Source organism: Polypterus senegalus, chromosome 17, assembly GCF_016835505.1.
Source record: "Polypterus senegalus isolate Bchr_013 chromosome 17, ASM1683550v1, whole genome shotgun sequence".
Classification (NCBI taxonomy): Eukaryota; Metazoa; Chordata; class Cladistia; order Polypteriformes; family Polypteridae; genus Polypterus; species Polypterus senegalus.
In genome coordinates this window covers 27507052-27520755 of record NC_053170.1, presented here as the reverse complement: position 1 = coordinate 27520755, position 13704 = coordinate 27507052, and the positions used below count along the sequence as shown (strand labels likewise).

General features: G+C 43.0%; 1 protein-coding gene and 1 long non-coding RNA gene across 5 annotated transcripts in view; one reads left to right on the top strand and one right to left on the bottom strand.

The window, feature by feature from the left end:
• Positions 1-10610, bottom strand: part of LOC120517928 — a 44933-nt gene extending 34323 nt beyond the window's left edge. The window contains exon 1 of the long non-coding RNA XR_005631135.1: positions 10440-10610. This is a non-coding gene — a long non-coding RNA (uncharacterized LOC120517928). The remainder of the gene's footprint in view (positions 1-10439) is intronic.
• LOC120517927 (transcription factor HIVEP3) overlaps positions 9791-13704 on the top strand; it is a 512318-nt gene continuing 508404 nt past the window's right edge. For 3 of the 4 annotated variants that reach the window (XM_039740447.1, XM_039740450.1, XM_039740446.1), the window contains exon 1: positions 9792-10053. The gene's annotated coding sequence lies outside the window, so the exon portion shown is untranslated. Of the gene's footprint in view, positions 10054-13704 lie in introns of all 4 variants that reach the window. The other variant, XM_039740449.1, reaches the window with a different exon arrangement.

The window sequence follows — 13704 nt, the reverse complement described above, 5'->3', positions numbered from 1 at the left end:
GCTATGAAGACGATGAAGAATGGAAAAGCCGTTGGTCCAGATGACATACCTGTGGAAGCATGGAGGTGTTTAGGAGAGATGGCAGTGGAGTTTTTAACAGTGAGAGGGTGCCTGAGGAGTGGCAAAGAAGTGTACTGGTGCACTGGTGCAGATATTTAAGAATAAGGGGGATGTGCAGGACTGCAGTAACTACAGGAGGATAAAATTGATGAGCCACAGCATGAAGTTATGGGAAAGAGTAGTGGAAGCTAGGTTAAGAAGTGAGGTGATGGTTAGTGAGCAGCAGTATGGTTTCAAGCCAAGAAAGAGCAACACTGATACAATGTTTGCTTTGAGGGTGTTGATGGAGAAGTACAGAGAAGGCCAGAAGGAGTTGCATTGTGTCTTTGTGGACCTGGAGAAAGCATATGACAGGATGCCTTCGAGAGGAGTTGTGGTATTGTATGAGGAAGTCACGAGTGGCAGAGAAGTACGTAAGAGTTGTACAGGATATGCACGAGGGAAGTGTGACTGTGGTGAGGTCTGTGGTAGGAGTGACGGATGCATTCAAGGTGGAGGTGGGATTACATCAGGGATTGGCTCTGAGCCCTTTCATTCAAGGTGGAGGTGGGATTACATCAGGGATTGGCTCTGAGCCCTTTCTTATTTGCAACGGTGATGGATAGGTTGACAGACGAGATTAGACAGCAGTCCCCATGGACTATAATGTTTGCTGATGACATTGTGATCTGTAGCGATAGTAGGGAGCAGGTTGAAGAGACCCTGGAGAGGTGGAGATATGCTCTAGAGAGGAGAGGAATGAAGGTCAATAGAAACAAGACAGAATACATGTGTGTAAATGAGAGGGAGGTCATAGCAATGGTGAGGATGCAAGGAGTAGAGTTGGCAAAGGTGGATGAGTTTAAATACTTGGGATCAACAGTACAGAGTAATGGATATTGTGGAAGAGATGTGAAAAAGAGAGTGCAGGCAGGATGGAATGGGTGGAGAAGAGTTTCAGGAGTGATTTGTGACAGATGGATATCAGCAAGAGTGAAAGGAAAGGTCTACAGGATGGTAGTAAGACCAGCTATGTTATATGGGTTGCAGATGGTGGCACTGACCAGAAAGCAGAAGACAGAGCTGGAGGTAGCAGAGTTAAAGATGCTAAGATTTGCATTGGGTGTGATGAGGATGGATAGGATAATAAATGAGGACATTAGAGGATCGACTCAGGTTGGACGGTTGGGAGACAAAATCAGAGAGGCGAGATTGCGTTGGTTTAGACATGTGCAGAGGAGAGATACTGGGTATATTGGGAGAAGGATGCTAAGGATAGAGCTGCCAGGGAAGAGAAAAAGAGGAAGGCCTAAGAGAAGGTTTATGGATTTGGTGAGAGAGGACATGCAGGTGATGGGTGTGACTGAGCAAGACAGAGGACAGGAAGATATGGAAGAAGATGATCCGCCGTGGCGACTCCTAACGGGAGCAGCCGAAAGAAGAAGAACATATATTTTTCAGACATGTCTGTCAAACAAGTGAAACATCCATTACCATATAAGGAAAGTACAATGTTAAATGCATATGTATATATTTAACTTAGTAATTGTTTTTTCTTATTTAATACAGTAGTAATGATATTTTTATCTATTCATCACTGTACACTGTACTGTATACTGTCCTTTATTGTCCCAGAATGCAGCATTATGTCTCTTTATGGACTAACAGTTTATTTTTTGCCTCTGCACATCCCACACTCATCTCTGCAGCTATGTGGGGTCTTGTGAGAACCTCAGTCACAGCAGCTCACTTTCCTTGCACATTGAAATCAAAGTAGGTAAGTGACATGATGTTTATATCCATAAAATTAAAAAAATTAAAACAGCATAACTTATGTTGATATGCATGAAAGATGGCTCAGTGACACTTCATGCTGCAGCGACTAAATGTGTAATCAGGATTTATATTATAATAACATTTATTTATATAGCACATTTTCATACAAAGAATGCAGCTTAAAATTAAATTATACTTACAATAACCTGATAGCTGCATTATCTAAATATTGTAATTTGTCTGACACCGTAGTTTATTGGAAAAACACCACAATGATCCACTGTCTGTCAGGCTACCTGTCATATCTGACATCTAGGAAAAACTTACTGCTGGTGAAGCCAATGGGGGCACTTACCCTCTAGTCTGTGTGGAACAGTGCAGTGATTGGGACGCTGTGATTTAAAAACTGGCTCTGTCCTTCAAATGAGACATAAAACTGAGGTCCTGACTTTGTGGTCATAAAAGAACACAGGGCATCCTTGGAAAACAGTAAGGTGTACCCCGATGTACTGGCTAAATTGCTCATCATAACCTGGTCCATTCTGATCCCCCAATCATCTTGTGTCCCATATTGTCTAACTATCTCTCACCCCTTCACCACCTTCAAAGTATGAGCTACATTTCAAAAAGAACACATTCCTAAGAAGCATGTACCCCTAGCCGGGCACACAAGACTTCCATGTTTCTGACACATGCTTGTGACAACAAAAGGGATCTCGAAATAATCATCTTATTGCATATCCCTGGTACAAATTTTCTTGTGGCAAAGATATGCTTTCTATTTGCTTGTTAGAGTTCTCACATGAATACGGATGGAAATCAAAAGAAAAACAACCATGTGGCACAAATAGTGCTGTATTAAACATTAAGCAACATAAGCACATTCTTAGGGCATTACGAGAAGAGGGGCAACACAGAAATTTTCCATTGGACCATATGGTGCCAACTGCCAATGGTGCAACTGAACCAGGTTCCACAAAAAGGGGCGTCCACATTCAATGGAAAAATGACATACATACTATATATTTATACAATAATAAAAATTATAATAAGATAGTAATCATAGAGGTTAATGATATATATTCATCTTGGGAATACAACAAGGAATCTGGTAACTGCCACACAGTCCCCTGAGGCTCACGTGATCGTTCTTGTCTTGTTTATGTTGGTTGTCCCATTGAGTTGTCTGCTGAGAGTGAGTGCAGTTCATATATAAGGGGGCACCAAAATCTTTTAAGTGTTTTGGCCTCTAAAGGTCTTACTCTGGCCCTGGGCACGAAAAGTTTACTGTGATTTGGTCTTTAGAGGGGAAACTGCACCATTGGGAGGGTGAAAGGTTATTGCGAAAAATGATACGTACTGAGCTGGCAGACACAGCTGGTATTCATTTAAAATGACCTCATAATTTTGGTGTTTTTTTGTTCAAAAGTGACATTGATAGCATATTTTACAATGTGTTTGTAATCGTAAGACATAGATCAATACTTGACAATGATCTTGGCTTAAAATATTGACGTATTCAGTAAGTTTTTCGGCTTTTGTTTTCTGAGTCTCCCATGCCTTATAAGGCTTCAATTTAAAATGACAGGACTGGCTTGCATTTTTTAAAATGTATAGAAAACACTTAACTTTAGAACACAGTTTTGCATGGCAATGCTTATATATGTAGTACATTTGTGAAGAAATAAGTTTGACTTGAAAAAGAAAATGCACTTGTACTTTAAAGAAATAGTTCACATCTTAGCTACATTATGTACATTTTAATGGGAAATAAGGTTAAAAATATTCTTTCAACTTGGTATATTGGCTAAATATCCAAAAATGTCATAGTTCTCCAGTTCTTCTCTGTATAAAACTTCAGACTTTCTGTAATGGACTGATGTTTCATTCATGTTGGGGATCCCCGTGATCCAGAGACTATATAAGCAGATTGAACAACAGCACAGAAAATGGCAAGGAGGTCAACATAATCGAATAAACATCAACTGTTTGGGATCAAGTGTTACAGGACAAGGCTATCAAATTGATCACCACAAGCAAAGAGCTCAGAAGATAATTCAAGCGAGTTACATTTCATTAGTTACAAGGAGAGAGTCTTCAAATGTTTGTGAAACAAATCAGAAATTTGAACGGAGGTGGGCAGCTCGTTCCACCAGCTACAAACTACACATGAAGAGAGTCTAAAGTGAGATTTGATGTCATGCCGAGGTGGCATCACCTGATGCTGTTTATCAGTAGACCTGAGTGGGCGAGAAGGAGTGCAGGACCTCACATGTGTCTCCAAATACACAGGTACCGGCCCACTGACTACACTGTAGGAAAGCATCAAGGAGCTGACATGAACATGTGCTGGCAAAGGGAGCCAATGTAGTGTTCTGAAAAGAATCAGGTACCACTTCAAGGGTTGGTTCTTATCTTGTGTCTGATGCCACCTTGACCATGAATTGGATTAGGCAGGTTTAAAAATGGATGAATGGATTATTTGCTCCTTCATAAGGTTAGCCATTTTTCAAATTCACTTATTATTGTAGTTTTTTTTGCAAGATGCACAAAACAATGAAATATTGTTTGAAATAAGCTTATAAATGCATTAGATAAAAGTACATAAGAGTAGACAAGAAACTAAGTAAACGTTAAATCAAATATACACAGAGTAAAAGTAAGCGTAAATAGATGAATAATAAATGAAGTCACAAGTAAATGTAGTCACAGTGAAGATTACAGTCAATGTATTATGTGTAAGTGTGTGACTTTGTGTGGTCGATGCAGAAGTTGGGTTCAATCATGTTGGTTTCTAGGAAGGGTTAATGATCGCCGTGCATTTAATAAGCTGATTGTTTTGATGTTAAAGTTGTTCTTCAGCCTGGTAGTGTGGGCATGCAGGGCTCTGAAGCGTCTCCCAGAGGCAGAGGAGTAAAAATGTTATGGCCAGGGTGGGTTTATGAGGGTCTAGAGCTGGAGTGAGTGCAAGGCAGGAATCACTCCTGAATGGAGGGTCAGCCTTTTTCAAGCCCCAAAACATAATCAACCAACCTAATCTGCATGTCATTTGGATTTTGGAGCTGACATTAAAAAATAAAGAAATAACTGGAGTGTTAGGGTTAACACCAACATAGAAGTTCATGCAAGCTCCATACCAACAGTCACTGGACTGGGATTTGAACCCAGAACTCTACAGCAGTGACGTAGCATTGATAACCAGTGAGCTTACATCCCGCACAATAAAAACATGAGTGCAGAAACAATACACAATAATGAGAAATGTTCCGATTCTTTTATCTATTATCTTTATACATGTTTCTAGAACATGTTTCGCTTAATCCCTAAGCACATATACCGGCAAACAAATCCAAATCTGCCTCTGCTCACTCAAGTGTGTGTTCAAGTGGGCATGTGTAGGCTATCTAGATCTGGGAGCAGGTGATCTGCTAATGTGCTGTAGGGCTTCTGTGATGCAATGGTGACTGATGCTACCCCACTTGTCCTCCTCTCCTCCTCCGCCTGCCCTACAGGGAAATTTCCTGTGAAGCACTCACAGTTTGACCTTGACAGAATTTTACCATTATAATGTTGCTACACATACTGATGGTGATTTAGTAACCTGCTCTATTGAAGGCATCATCCTAGAATGTTCCCTCAGATTAGCTGCCTAATGTACTGGTGTGATGGGGGAGTGAAACTAACAAGTTCCAGACTAGGCAAGTTCAAAGGTTCAATACAAAATCTTGGAATTGAAACAATGAAAATGTCAAAGTTAACCGTATATACAGTGGATTCAGACCCTTTCACTTTCGGCACCTTTTATTGTGTTGTAGATTTCATTTTAAGTGGGTGAATGTGGCATTTGTGCCACCAATCTACATGCAATAACCCATAATAATTTTTTTAGAAAAGATTTATACATTTTAAAAATCAAATACTGAAATCTTTCATTCCTACGCATATTCTGACCCTTTGCTGTGCCACTCCGAATTGTGGTCAGGTGCATCCTGTTTGCTTGAATTCTCCTTGAGATGTTTTTAGAAGTTGATTGGAGTCCACCTGATGAGTTTAAATACTTGGGATCAACAGTACAGAGTAATGGGGATTGTGGAAGAGAGGTGCAAAAGAGAGTACAGGAAAGGTGGAATGGGTGGAGAAGAGTGTCAGGAGTAATTTATGACAGACGGATATCAGCAAGAGAGAAAGGGAAGGTCTACAGGATGGTAGTGAGACCAGCTATGTTATATGAGTTGGAGACGGTGGCACTGACCAGAAAGAAGGAGACAGCTGGAGGTAGCAGAGTTAAAGATGCTAAGATTTGTATTGGGTGTGACAAGGATGGACAGGGTAATAAATGAGGACATTAGAGGATCGACTCAGGTTGGACGGTTGGGAGACAAAATCAAAGAGGCGAGATTGCGTTGGTTTGGACATGTGCAGAAGAGAGATTCTGGGTATACTGGGAGAAGGATGTTAAAGACAGAGCTGCCAGGCAAAAGGAAAAGAGGAAGGCCTAAGAGAAGGTTTATGGATGTGGTGAGAGGGGGCATGCAGGTGATGGGTGTGACAGAGCAAGATGTAGAAGACAGAAAGATATGGAAGAAGATGATCCACTGTGGCGACCTCTAACAGGAGCGGCCAAAAGAAGAAGAAGATTGGATTCCACCAGTGGAAAAACAAATTGATTGCACATTGCTTAGAAGGCACACGTGTATCTGTGTATAGAAGGTCCTACAATTCACAATACACGTCGGGACAAAAAGCAAGCCATGAAGTCCAAGGAGCTCTTGTTAAGCTGATTGGGTAGCGACAGAGGCAGCCCCCAAGAGTATTTAATGCTGATTCCTTGCATCACTGGCTCTGTGATGCAGAGAGAGATAAAGGTCTCAGAATATTGTGGGAGACAGGGTGGCACAGTAGTTAGCACTGCTGCCTCACGGCTAATATTATACTTTTGGCCACAATAATCAGTCCAACATATTAGGCAGACGATTCCCTTGTCCTCAGGGACACCATTATAATCCACTCAACGCTAGTTTAGGCTCCCAATCCTCTCTGGCTTGCATTTGCGAGATATTGGCAAACTCCAGGCAAAGTAAATTCAGCAGGTATTTGCTCATCACTACTCATCATTATGATCATCCATCAGGCATTTGCATTTACTGTACTTCCACACTTAAGGCAGCCCTGAAACCACATAATTGAAAAAAAAGTTTTGAGAAGTGTGTTTTATTTGTGCGTGAAATGATAAAGTTCTCAAATAATACAGTATACTGCAGTGTAGAGCACCAGATCTGTCTGAAGGTGCAGGACTACCTGGAGAAGTGCATCAGCCCTGATTATAGCTTCTGGCAAGTATCAGATGTGGACCGCGGCCTTGGGTCTGCTCATGGAGTAAGGAGAAAGAGTCGCATACAGGTTAATGTCTCTGACCCTAGATGAGTGGTGTATGGTGGATATGGGCAGCATTTATGAGTGAGCAAAGGACTGAAGCAGCTGGGAACTCCCAGAGCCACAGAACACCTGAGTGATGTGGCGGAAGAAGCCTACGTGCCTTCATAAGGTTACACACCAGCAGTTGATATAAAGTGGCTACTTCCACTCCCCTTGGGTCATTACACTGTAGAAACCACTGGGAGAAAGATCAAATAATGACCCAGAGGTGGAGGACTAGTTTAGCACTAATGCTGGTGGACCCCTCTATTCAACAGAGCTTGCTTCACGTAGTCCAGACCACATCATCTAACACCCCTATGAAGTCCCTGCGAATGAAATTTGTGTTACCCTTGAGGATGAGGTTTATGAAAAGAGAGCAGTGAGGCACCTCTGGGTTTCACCCTGTGAGGGACACCCTCCTTACTTAGACTCAGACTTACTGTCTGAGGTGGCATAACTACATGGAGAAGCTGGAATAAAAGAAGCTCTACGAGCAGTGTTGGATGGTGGTGAGGGAGGATGGGTGGTCATTAGGCACAGCACTTAGACAGCACTTCTTACACATCTTTTGGCTGCTAAAATCTATTGGCTCTGATTGTAGCTGCCGGCGTGTCTAGGATTTGGACCTTGGCCTTGAATCAGCTAAAGGAGCCGGGGAAAGAGTGGCATATGGGATGCCTCCAGTGGTGTTTCTGGGATACGATCGAATAAGGTTTTTAGCTCAATCTATACATATACTGTAAACCTTGTTCCTCATCGTGATGTGTTTTAAAGCTGAACTTCTGTTCCCTTCTGAGTTTCAAGTACGTCGGTATGTGTACAGTATGTTACATCAAACAGCAGGGGTCTTAAGTGTTTTAGAGTTTGCTGATCAACATACTGTATATTGTTGCAGAAAGCTTGGGTTTTATGTTTTTTGATATAAATACCATATATTTTTATGAAAAGTGGGGGGAGAGGGGGTGGTAGTAAATGAATAAAAGATCAGTGGTTTGGCATGATACATCAGGGACTTAAGTCTTTAAAGCCCCTCTCTTCTGACGTCCCTGCTTGCCTCTGACCCTGGATGAGCAGTGTGGGTGTAGCCTGCTGGCATATACAGTATGAGTGGACAAAGGAACAAAGCAGTTGGGAATGCATGGAGCTGCAGGACACCTGAGTTGAAGAAGGGACTGGCTGCAGCCACGGCAACGTGTGAAGCTCCATGCTAGACAGGAAAACGTGATGCCCACGTAACACGTGACCTCTAGATACTTCTAAACAGGAAACATGTGACCTCCACGCTAGCTTGATTATGCCACTTGCTTTACTCAACAGGCACATTATTTGAGTCAGATAACCCTCCCACAATACTAACTACTATAGTGTAACCAGGTGCATCATGTAACATCACTATTTTGAGCATTGATGTCGCATATTTTGTGCCTAGTATGGAGGTCACATGGTTCGTGCCTAATGTGGAGGTCACGTGCTTTGTGCCTGATGTGGAGGTCATGTGTTCTGTGCCTGATGTGGAGGCCATGTGTTTTGTATCTAGTACCGCACACCTTGCAGTCGCTGCCGCCAGATACTGTTGCCCCAGTGGCGTGGCAGAAGCTGTCGCTGAAGCACACAAAAGTCCTTTATAGCGCCACTCACCAGCTGTTGGGCTTAAAATGGCGTATTCCATTCCTTAGTCTCTTGCACCCTCCTGGGTCATTACAATAAACTATTGCTTCCTTTAAATTCCATCCATATTCAAAATCTCTAAAAAAAAACATGTTGGTTACTTAGCTGGCTGTTTGCCTGCCTTCAGCGCTGATGTCACGCACGTAAATCTAACACCACTCTAAGATGACTATAAAATTTTATACAATATTGAATCCGTTACAGTTTGAGTCCTTGGGATCCTGCAGTTTTTGTATTCCCGCTACAGCTTTTAAATTATTCCATGCATATTCTTGATCATGCAGAAATGGTTGTAGTCCAAAGGACAAAAACAGCATGAGAAAAGCTTGACGGAGTACGAAGGAGAGCTGCCTTTTAATTTGGATATGGACGTGAACCGGACAGCCTCGCAACGGGTGAGAATCCAATATGGGCGTTAGTTGCGGTTTCGCAGTTAACCAAATAATGACAGATCAACATTAAGACCGTCGATGATGAAATCCACAAAAGAGGGTCACCGGAGGAAAAAGGGCTGGAATTTGGCATTGCCATACCCCTTCTCCAAAAAAATTATAAAGCAATTAATTTCATTGTCATGCTCACTCGCAAGGGGCAACACCGTTCCTTTAAGCCGTTGACGTTCGACTCGCTCCCAAGGGTCGCACTAAATCGCAGCGCCTCGGAATTTACGGAATGTTCCAGGACGTTTTTTTTAGGAGGGGCGAGTGAAGGAGGAAATGTGAGCCAGCGAAAGAAAGAGAGAGCGAAAGAGAGTAAAAAAGTTGCCCTCCTGACCAATCAAATTATCTACCTCATGAATATTGAGACATGCTAAACGCCTTTCCGCCCGCCAATAGGCGCGCGCAGGGGGTGGGGCACACACGCCTCGTCGCGTGCTGAGGCGGAGCGGCAGCTCGGGCGCGGGGTGTTTGCGTAGCGCGAGACGGTGTTTTTGTTGTGCTCATCAGCTGGAAGTGGGATTGCAGCTCGGCTCCGGTTTGACAAGCAGGAAGGAAGCACTCCGCCCCCCTCCCTACCTTACTAACTACCCCTATTACACTCCCGCATTCCTTCAACTGCAAGAAAAATAGCTCCTGTGCCCGGGCCAGCATGCCAGCTTTAGCGGCCGCTGTCCCCCTGGATAAAAGGCTGCAGAGGCGAGAGAGCTGTCAGGTAAGTTCCTGCAATCAATGCAATGCTGCCATGAAGCGTGCTGGTCGATTATTACAGCATGAGTATGAACTGACAGCATCAGCGGGCAAGTTTTCAATTTCGTCAGGTGCCAGGGGGCACTGAGAGCGAGCTAGCTGGTTTTATTTATTTGTTTCATAATCCGTGATTTTTTTTTACCCTAACGTATATGTAACAGAGATCTCTTTTGGTGTGTTTAGAAGTCCTGCTGATGTAGTTTATCCTTACCTCGCATTCACTTCTACATTTGAACAATGCGATTTCGGTATGGTTGTTAATAGCCAATCAAAAGAATCTCTGCCGCAGGTGATGCTGTTGCTTTGCCGAGGTGCTTTGTGTCCGTTTGCAACCACGCGAAGCGAACTTACCTTATTTGCAAGCTGCCGGTTGTGAAAGGAACAAAAGCTCCTTTGCTCCTTGATGTCATAAAGGGAAAAAGGGAGCGTGCGAGCGACTGGAGCTCCAGCTTCCAAAGGCAGCGAAGACAGCGCGGTGATGTGTGGGCTTCACGAATCAAATTGCGAGGAGTGACAGTTAAGCATTCGCTACGCATCGTTCGCCTGGCCGCCCGCATCGCTGGCCCACAGCATCCACTGAGGAGGCTCGCGATGGACCCCGGCAGGGCATTCGCCGTTTCATGGCGGAGACAGAATGATAAGCCATTCTCATCTTGGCACATGAAATACAGAAGGGATGCCAAGGCACTTCAAATCGCATGGGTATCGTCTGGAAACCTGGCAGGATATGAGCCTGGGACCGGTCCTCAGAAGACGCTTGGATGATTCAGTAGTGTAATCCCGTTTTTCAGTTTTCATTTCAAAGGCTTGTTAGAGGACACTACAGGTCGAAGGCTAGCTGTGTACTTAATGCATTTCCAGGCCCATTTAGTTGTGCTACTCTTGGTGAAAAATCGATCGCCATTGACCCTTTAGTCGCTTCTGAACTTAATTATAGTTTTAGAAACCGCAATGCCTGAAGTAAACAGAGGCAGAAGAAACTTAACTCTGTACAATAGTGGACCAGGCTTTTAGAATCTGGGTCCTAATGTCTTACTTTTTTGAGCAGTTATTAACAATAGCAGTGTATAGTAGTAGTACCAAGTCTTGACATTTTTAAAAAGAGGTCAGCTACCATTTCTTTTTCTTTGCCATTATATGAGACCTGCCCTGCACTTTGCTGACAAAAGGGCATGACACTTGTTAGGATGGGACGCAGTGTGGCCAAAGCAGTGCCGAGAAGAACCCTTTTTGCAGTATAGACTGCTGAAAGTGATTTAATCAAAGAGGCAGCAAAGGAGATCTTTTTAAAGTATTGTCAGGTTCTGATATATCAAGTATGCAGTGGAGTTATTTTGGAGAAACAAGAAAGGTTTGGCAAATTATGTAACACCTTCATAGCAAGGTGCCGAGTCTGCAGTCATGGCAAAGGAAACTTATTTTGAGGGAGTTCTAGAAGTTCAGTCTTCTTTTCATTGTCACTTGAACTTTAATGGCAGTGATGGAAAAAGTTTATTTGATCAGCACAAAGAGTTGTATCATGTGTGAATGAGTCCTGGCTTTTGAAGAAGGAATATGAAGCAAAGTTAGAAAGTATAGAGATGAGAAGGATAAGGTGGATATATTGAGGAAGAGGAGCACTCCTGTTGTCATCCATACCAAACTGAAGTGCGGCAGAGGACACAGATAGACATGGGAAATACTTGGCAAACTGTACACAGATTGCTGTCCTGCTAGATATTGGACCAGCATACAAGTGATGTAAGGCAGCTTTTCAATTTAGTTTGCACCCAGATACTGTATGTATATTACATACTTGCCAACCCGCGGCATACCATACGCCGCATAATCAGGCCGGTTTTTTAATGATTTTTAAGCACAGGGAGAAAATTAATATTTGAAAAATCGGTAATGTAATAAATCAGCAAGAAAAGCAACATTGTAACAATGCACGGAACGAACCAACACACAATCGCCCGTGACTGAAAACTGGTGGACCGCCATCGCTCATGTGCCCACCTCCAACTCGTCACTTGAGTCTTTGCACAGTCCAGATGCACCTGTGACTCACGTAGACTTTCCGTGTTCCTGCAGGAGCATCTAAGAAGATGCATGTTTGTCGCGGATGCGAATTGCTGTATGTAGCGTGTAAAACAGTTTGCTATGGTGCACGCGGTCGTGCGTCGTAACCGAAAACTCGTTTTTAAAGACTGCTTACTTCATTGTGTTTTAACCTCAGTCGTAAAGGATTGTTTTAAGGATCCCATGGGATACCCCTCGCAAACTGTTTTACACGCTGCATATGGCGATTCACCTCAGCGTGGCTCCTTCCTGCATGCCATAGGTGTCTTACTTGTCAGTGGCTTAATGAATCCACGGCCCTTCCGGTGTGCTTTCCATGGTTGTCTTGGCTTAGTGAATTATATATATAGATTGTTCGAGTTTGTCAGCATGGCAAAGGGAAAGGCATTGTCATTGTCTTGCGTGGGACTGATTGTTAATCTTTCTCCAGTCCGTGTTCTAAACATTTCTTCCAACTCTTACCCACTTTTCAGTTACCCCCGGTGTCTTCCTCAGAATTAAAATTATATCCAGCGTTGCAAATTATTAAGTCAGGTCTTGTATGTCCTGTGGGACTGTCATAAGAATACATACCTCAAGTGTCAATCCAAGCTGCTTAAATGTCATAAAACCTTCATCAGACAGGGTCAGATATTCTGAACAATACAATGTACGCCTTCATTTTAGGTCACTTTTTGGTTTGTTGCAAATAATAGCTGGAGAGCAGTGACAACTCAGATGTGGGGTGTCGGATTTGTGGATATTGTGTGCTCAAACATTTAAGCATCCATTTCAGCAAGCAGACATGAGCTTATTTACTTCCTTTCAAACAACAATGAAAAATATTTTTCTGATTTTCATATGTTATGTAGGTGGACTTAAATTTGGCATTTTATGAGTCCTTCCAATGCCTTGTTCAGCTGCTTCATACCAACACAAAGTTTCACAATTCTCCCAGTGCAGTGTCCCACTGTTTGCAAGCTGTTCAGGTACATGCTGCCTAAAACAGGAAGGCGCAGCATAAACACGATTATGCCAATTTAATAAAAAAAAAGTTTTAATGACTGAAATTATTTTAGTCCTTTAACTTTTTACTTGGTCACCTGCACACAGGCTATAAAAACTTGGTCTGGTCCCTCAGGACTACCAGGTCTGTAGTGTGTATTTCAAAAAGGAATCCCAGGTCACCACTTCACAGCCCCTCCAAATGTCCTGAAGTGTTAAATAGCTTTGGTGGAGGGATGCCAAATATATTCAAATGTCACCCTGCAAATAGTTATTGCATATGAACTGATCTAAGATAGATGTCATAGGTAGAAGGTCAGGAGGATCCTTGTATACCAGTAGAAGGGGTGATCATGCACTCCCTCTCTGCCTATTACAGTGGGCAGGGGGCAAGGGAACTACCAAGGATGCCTACTCCTTTAAGTTGGAATTAGCATTCAGGAATCACTAGATTCACCAGTGGGACCTCTGGGTGACAGTCCCTGGACTTTTAATGGACATTTCTGGCCCAAGGTGGGTTTAAAGGCTGCTTCATTCCAGTGGCCCAGTGAGCCAAGATCTCGGAGATGTG